Source organism: Sparus aurata, chromosome 5, assembly GCF_900880675.1.
Source record: "Sparus aurata chromosome 5, fSpaAur1.1, whole genome shotgun sequence".
Taxonomy (NCBI): domain Eukaryota; kingdom Metazoa; phylum Chordata; class Actinopteri; order Spariformes; family Sparidae; genus Sparus; species Sparus aurata.
This window is the reverse complement of record NC_044191.1, coordinates 6,847,126-6,854,678: the sequence shown is the minus strand read 5'-3', so window position 1 is coordinate 6,854,678 and position 7,553 is coordinate 6,847,126.

Below are 7,553 nucleotides of genomic sequence, written 5' to 3'. Positions count from 1 at the left end.
ATATTTTTTATTTTTTTATTTTTATTTTTTTTCTCGAGACACGCTCCGGTACGGACACGTCTGAACCTTATTGTTGTCTTGGTGTGCAGCACAGTGTTTCCGCTGTGACTGCTTTAACAATTTGTGCAGCATAGTATTGACTGCATTATTCTTTCGTTTGCCTTTCCTGGAAACTGTCCCACTTAATAACATGTTGAGCTCGCCTGTCTGTAACGCTTGTATGGCCCCCCCTCCAAACAGAGGACGGCCAGGATCAGTGTCCGGCCTGTCTCGGGGTTGAGCACCTGAGGACAGGTATATCTGACAACCCATGCATGAACTGTAGGTTTATGCCACTGGTGGTCAGAAGGGCTAGACTGGCGGTGGTGGAAGGGGATGCTGGGCTGCTACCTGCTAGCGGGGGCGCAGTCCCGAGGGCACCTAAGGGACGTGGACGCAGACGCAGTACTGCCTCACATGGCCCTCCGGGGAAAGTTAAGAAGGTGGACACTTTGGCTCTCAAAGTGGACACTCTTTCATCTGAGTTTGCCCAGATTAAGGAGCTCCTGCTCAATCTGCAGCCTGACAATATGGGACCAGTTCCCAGTGGTGACTCCGTCACAAGGGGCTCGCCTTGTCAGGACATTGATGTGCTGTCAACTGCAGCTTCCTGCAGTTTGTTTGATGATGAGGGGGAAGGACAGGACGAGGATAAAGACTCAGTCTTTCGAGCCTCTGACACCTTGTCTCAAGGGTCTGATGGGTCATTGCGTGGATCAGAAGCTGGCCATGCCACACTGAAACCAGCAATTCGGATGGCTTTGGCACGCCTTGGGCTGGATGACGCTCCCGCCACAGCAGCTCCGTCAAGTGCCTTTTTTAGGCAGACACCACAGCCTGCAGCATTTTCAGTCCCGCCTTCGAAACCCTACATTGAAGAGCTCCAGCGCTGCTGGGGAGATCCGAAACTGTTGTCTCATCACACCAGTGATGGCAGGAATTTGGCGGCCATGCAGGAGGCAGGCAGCTATGGGTTGGATCGTATGGCTCCAGTCGATCCTACCATTGCCTCCTTGATAGTCTCACCCGATGAGGCACTCAGACCTGATGCCTGCTGCCCCCGTCCTCAGTGCCGGCTGACCGATTATCTCCTGGTTAGGGCTTATAATATAGCAGCACGCATGGGCCGGATTGGTAACTCCTTTTCCCACCTTATCCTGGGCCTGTCTCAGGTCCTGCAGGAATCTGGTGTGGACTCCTCTGCCCAGACCCTCAGTGATGCATCCCTTCAGACTTTTGCATTCATGTCTAGGGAGCTTGGAAGACTGATGTCAACAGTGACACTGGCACGCCGCCAAGTCTGGCTGGCACAGTCCTCTCTATCAGAAGGGTGTCGGCGCACTCTCCGTTCTCTCCCTGTGGTCCCAGGTCACATGTTTGGGCCAGCTGCTCAGCAGGCGCAAGAGCGCAGTGCTCAAGTGGACCAGGCCAGGCAGCGGTTTGCTGGCCTGCGTCGGGGCTCGGCTCAGGCCCCAAGGCAGATGGGTCTCTTGCCACCTGGTCCCAGCCGCTCTTATCCACCTGCTTGCCCAGGTGCACAGCCGAGGTCCTCTCACTATTCAGGGCATTATGATCAGCACCGGCGGACTTCCTCACGGCCGTTTTTTCAAAGGGCCGGTGTCGGGCGCTTCACTCAGCAGCATATCAGCTACTGGGAGAGGAAGACCACAGACCCTTGGGTGGTATCCACGCTGTCCAAGGGATACACACTGCAGTTCCGACGCCGGCCACCGACCTTCTGTGGGGTCAAAATGTCTGTGGTCAGAGATCCCACGAAATCCCTCGCCCTCAGCAGGGAGCTGGCGTCCCTTTTAGATAAGGACGCCATCGAGCCTGTCGAAGGGCATACACGGCTCAATGGGTCTTATTCAGTGTATTTTTTAATCCCAAAGAAGGACGGCGGGTTCTGCCCGATCCTGGATCTGCGGGGGCTGAACAGGTTTTTAAAGGTCCTGCCATTCTGCATGTTGCGGATGGCAGACGTTCTCCAGTCAGTGGCACAGGGGGCATGGTTTGTGTCAATAGATCTCAAAGATGCCTATTTTCATGTGCCTATTGCTCCACACCAAAGGCAGTTCCTACGATTCGCATTTCAGGGCCGGGCTTATCAATTCAAGGTGATGCCCTTCGGTCTCTCACTGGCCCCATGCGTATTTACGAGGTGTGTGGCAGCGGCACTTGCCCCATACAAGCCAGGGGGTTGACGGTTTTGCCATATCTGGACGATTGGCTAATTGTCTCCCCAACGGCAGAGCTGGCAGTCAGAGACACTGCTGTGCTCCTTGGGCATGTGAACCAGCTGGGCCTCACATTCAACTACTCCAAGAGCAGTCTCACACCCAGTCAAAAGGTAGATTACCCGGGCATGACTCTCGACTCACAGTTAATGAGAGCCTTCTTTTCCCGGAAAAGGGTGGAGAACATTTTGCAACTCATAGGTTGCTTCCAGAGAGGCAGAGTGTTGAGATACGGCCTCTTTCTCAAACTGCTGGGTATGCTGACAGCAGCATCCATGGTGATCCCACTAGGTCTCCTTTCCTTACGGCCCCTTCAAATCTGGGTCAACACACTTCACTTAGATCCCAAGTGGCACAGAGGCAGGAGCGTCAGGGTATCCAGCCCTTGCTGTCGAGCCCTGAAACCTTGGAGGAGGAGGGGGTATCTGGTCGGGGGGGTTCCCCTAGGAGTGATCCCTGCCCGCTGAGAAGTTGTGGAGACAGATGCCTCTCTGTTAGGCTGGGGTGCAGTCTGGCAGCACAGGACCATCAACGGCAGATGGAGCACACAACACAGGTGGGAACATGTAAATGTGCTCGAGCTCAGAGCAATTTTTCTCGCACTTTAGCATTTTCTCCCAGTTTTGAAAGGGCGGCATGTTCTCGTCCGCACAGACAGCACCTCGGCAGTATACCACATAGATCATCAGGGTGGCACCAGGTCCAAGCTGGGTCTGCGGGTGTCAGAGCAGCTCCTTACGTGGGCATTTCCCCACTTCCTAAGCCTCAGAGCTGTACACCTCCCAGGAGTACAGAACAATGTAGCGGATGTTCTCTCCCGCCAAGGGCCACCACAGGGCGACTGGAGACTTATTGGAGAATTATTTGGAGCCGATATGGCAGAGCAGAGGTGGACGTTTTTGCCTCAGAAACATCCACACATTGTCCCCTCTGGTACTCACTGATGGAGGGGACCAGCCCTCTGGGACAGGATGCCTTGGCTCATGCCTGGCCAGCCCGCCCTCTATATGCCTTTCCTCCAATTCCGCTCATTCGAGCGACGCTGGAAAGAGTGCAACGGAGCGACCACAGACTGCTACTGGTGGCCCCAACTGGCCAGGGCGGCCATGGTTTCCGGTGCTGCTGAAACTACTCCAGGGGGAGCCATGGCGCCTCCCACAGAGATCTGACCTTCTCTCTCAGCTGGAGGGACGCATATGGCATCCAAATCCGAATTGCCTTCAGCTTTGGATCTGGCCATTGGGAGCCAGGAACCACTCCTGGCATCTTGTGACCAGTCAGTAATTGATATGGTGTTAAGTTCTAGGGCTCCCTCCACTAGGTTACTCTATGCTAATTGGTGGAAGCTGTTCTCCCAGTGGTGCCAGACACAGGGTGAACTACCGGAGAACTGCTCAGTGGCCACCATTCTGCATTTCCTGCAGTCGTTATTGGACACAGGCAGATGTGCATCAACCCTAAAGGTGTATGCAGCGGCCATTTCGGCAGGGCATGTCAGAGTGAACAACCAGACAGTGGGGTCACACTATTTGGTTAGTCAGTTTTTGAAGGACGCACAGAGCCGTAGGCCATCAAGGGTCACTATAGTGCCAACATGGGACTTGACATTGGTTTTAAGGTCAGGGTGTCGGCCCCCGTTCGAACCCATAGGAGAAGCAGAAATCAGGTGGCTGTCTGCAAAGACTGCATTTCTGTTGGCAATCACATCGGCAAAGCAAGTGGGTGAACTCCACGCCCTGTCAGTGAGCCAGATGTGTATGCGTTGGTATCTGGATGGGTCAGGGGTCACTCTCCTACCCAACCCCTCCTTCCTGCCAAAGAGGGGGCCTTCCTCACATGTAAACCAGGCAATTGAGTTAGCAGCATTCAGTACACCAAGCTCGTCGCAGCAAGCAACAGAGCTGTCGGAGCAGCTTTGCCCTGTGCGGACTCCCAAGGCGTATGTGGCAGCTACAGCCCCTTTCCGTAAAACTGACAAACTGTTTGTTTGTTATGGGGGTTGTGGGAAAGGTCAACCTCTGTCAAAACAGCGGCTTTCTAGGTGGATTGACGAGGTGATTTTACATGCTTATAGGTCGCAGGGCCTACCTGCGCCTAGTAACGTTCGGTGCCACTCTACTCGTAGTGTGTCCACATCATGGGCAGCCTTGAAGGGGGTCTCTCTGCAGGACATCTGTGCTGCAGCGACCTGGGAATCCTCATGTACCTTTGCTCACTATTATCGTGTCAATGTGGCTGCTCAACAGGCTGTGGCGACGGCTGTCCTAGCAACAGCTTCCACGTCTTAAGGCGGTAAGCATTCCTCGTGACCTTGTTGGCATGAGTCATCCAGTGCTGAAGCACCGCCCTCTGGCGGTCAGGAAGAATGAAATAGAACGAGAGTTATGAATGTAACTAAGGTTCTATGAATTCTGGATGACCACCAGAGCTGTCTGTCACTCGGAATCTGGGCGAGAAGATTCTGTAGGAACAGATTGCGTGATGACGTGGGGGTTTTATACTGGGGCGTGCGCCCTACGTCATCACACGGTCACAGGTGACTTTGTTGGTATAATAACTCGACCTGCACATGTGCGAGATGGAGATATCCAGTGCTGAAGCACTGCCCTCTGGCGGTCATCCAGAATTCATAGAACTGTAGTTACATTCGTAACTCTCGTTTTTAGTACAAGTACCTCAACATTATTCTTAAGTAGAGTAACTTGTAAATGCACTTGGTAACAAATTCAATCTACAATAAACTAGTAACTAAAATTAGCAAAAAAAAAATACTATGTTCCTTCCAAATGTAGTGAAATATGTGAATAAAGCAGCATAAATTGCAAATAATAAGTACATTAAAACTGTAGTTGAATACAGTCCTTGACTAAATGCATTTGGTTGGATTCCAATCTTAAAGTAACAAGTAAATAAAGCATTTTCAGATTCAATTTTTAGCATTTTTCTTGTGTTTATGGAATTGGAGATGAACTTATGTAATGATTCATTTAAAATGATGTTCTGTGGCTCTGATGCAGCATGCTGGCTGCAAAGTAATAATAATAAGTAATCGTAACTTGCGTTATTAAATAAATTAGGTGGAGTAAAAGTACAATACATGCCTCCTTCATAAAACCTTTTAAATTAACTCCTTAAAATCTCAGTCTTCGAAGGGGATGCAAGTTGGTGTTTGTCCACACGGGGGCACTGTTGTATCATTATCACATTCACAGCTTCTGAAGAAGGCCCACAACACTCCAGCTCAGTGACATTTCCTATCCTTTTCCTCAGTGCAGACCCTGAGTCTCCACTCTCCTCTTGCACTCAGTGGCCAGTCCACATTCACCCCTAAACGAGTGAGACAAGAGAGGTGAGATAGGAGAAAGGGCCAAGAGATGAACAGATGGACAGAGCTGGTCCCTTTGGCTCGGACATCACAGCATCTCTGTACTAGGTTATTCTTAGACAAACTATCTGTTGTAGACAGGAGTTATGGACGCAGGATATATATTTCAGAAGAAGACCTATGATGGTCCTGTACATTTATTAGAGCTGGAAGCAGGAGCAGCTGGCAGCCTTCATAGGGTAGGAGCTGTCATGGTGTGGTTAAGGAGAGAAGATGAATCACGGCACTTTAATTCATACATCTCATCATCACTCCCTTCACACCACTTCGCTGTGAATGTGTGTTTGACGGAGCAAGCTGCACAGAGAGGAGGAAATAAATGTACCTCTCCTTCCACGCCACCTTTTATTAAAAACGTCATTTTAAAGCAGATGGGGGGGGGAGGCTGTAAACATGCATACGCTCAGTGTTTCTGCTCTGATTCTAAAACCACAGGAACAACACAAGCTCTGTGATCCAGGAACTGAGAGTGAGCCGTTTACAGCCTGAGGTTCAGTGTGTAGAAAAAGGCCCCATGGCAGCTCTTTGGAGTGCAGACTTGTATTTTGATATCTCTACTTCCACTGAAAAAAAGTCACACGTGAGGAGGGGTGGGGCACGCAGGAGAGGCTGTCAGAGTGTTTCACCCTCCTGCTCAGGCACCAGCCTTTCCACCATGTGAGTATTTACCTCAGGAGGGTCTTTAAAGCCTCTGAACAGTGTCAGATATGTGAGCCGGGGATGACGGCTGCTGTTTCACTGTTTTCCTCCATTTGCACAGAGCCGTGAACAAGAGCCCCCTAAGCATGAAGCAGAGGAGCCATGTGAATGGCAGCCTCTGGAAACGGGGAAGATTCATTCAATGCATGTGTTGACACGACGACAGTGAAAAGATCAACACAGCGAGGGCTTTGTTGTTGCCAAAGAGACGAGCAGGGCTGAAGGCGAGCTCAGCACACGCTGGAGGGAAAAAAAACATGCAGGTACAAAGGAGCTGATGGAGGTGTGTGTAGTCGAGGGGAAACCTCAGTCTGTCATCCCCTCCGCACTGTCTCACGTTCTGGCCAGCTGCTGATCACACAGCGCCCTGCTAATGATGCTGATGATCACCGCTATTGGGAAAGAAACATGCCATCTATACTGAAAGGTTGCCATGGCAACACAGTGCGACCCCCATAAGTGCAAATCACAGGGCTGAAGGAACAATGGTTTATGTAGCACACACAACTGCTGATACAGCCTCTCAGCCAGGCCTCAGTTCAGTTTCTCTTTAACTAAATAAACAGTTATTTAAAGGAGCAGTTGACCCAGTTACTCAACATAATCCACAGACATTGCTGTGAGCAGTGTCAGTGTGGAACTATTTTTAACTATTTAAACCATGCAGAAGGAAACGTATTTCTACTCATTGATGAGCGGCTAGCTAAGTTAATTAAGCTAGCTAACATCACAGCTCAGCTGAGGAGAGCACTATCAATGTTGACAAGCTTCTTGTCCATGAATAGATGAACATTTCCGGTGACAGCAGGTGTAAATTAAGCCCCCAGGGACAATGTGACAGGCTTTGAAGCAAAATTTAGGGAGCAGCTAAACTCAAAAAGACTTCCTCCCATAAGCTTTCATTTGCCTCAGTCACGCTGCCCTTGCAGTGCAGGGATCATTCACCAATTCTACGCATCCTCCTCTGTGTGAAAGTTTCAGGTGCGACAAGCTGTGAAATTTTGCTGCACCTTTTATGTGCCTCCAGAGGTAGTACCAGAGGAGCAGCAGAGGCGAACTGGCACCTGTGTGAATGGATCAGCCGGCAGCGCGAAGGCAGCCTGTCAATCTGATGGTGTTCACAGTCTGACAACTAAACAGATCCTTCACTAAACAAAATAAAGAGAAATGTCAGACAAAGCAACATTACATGA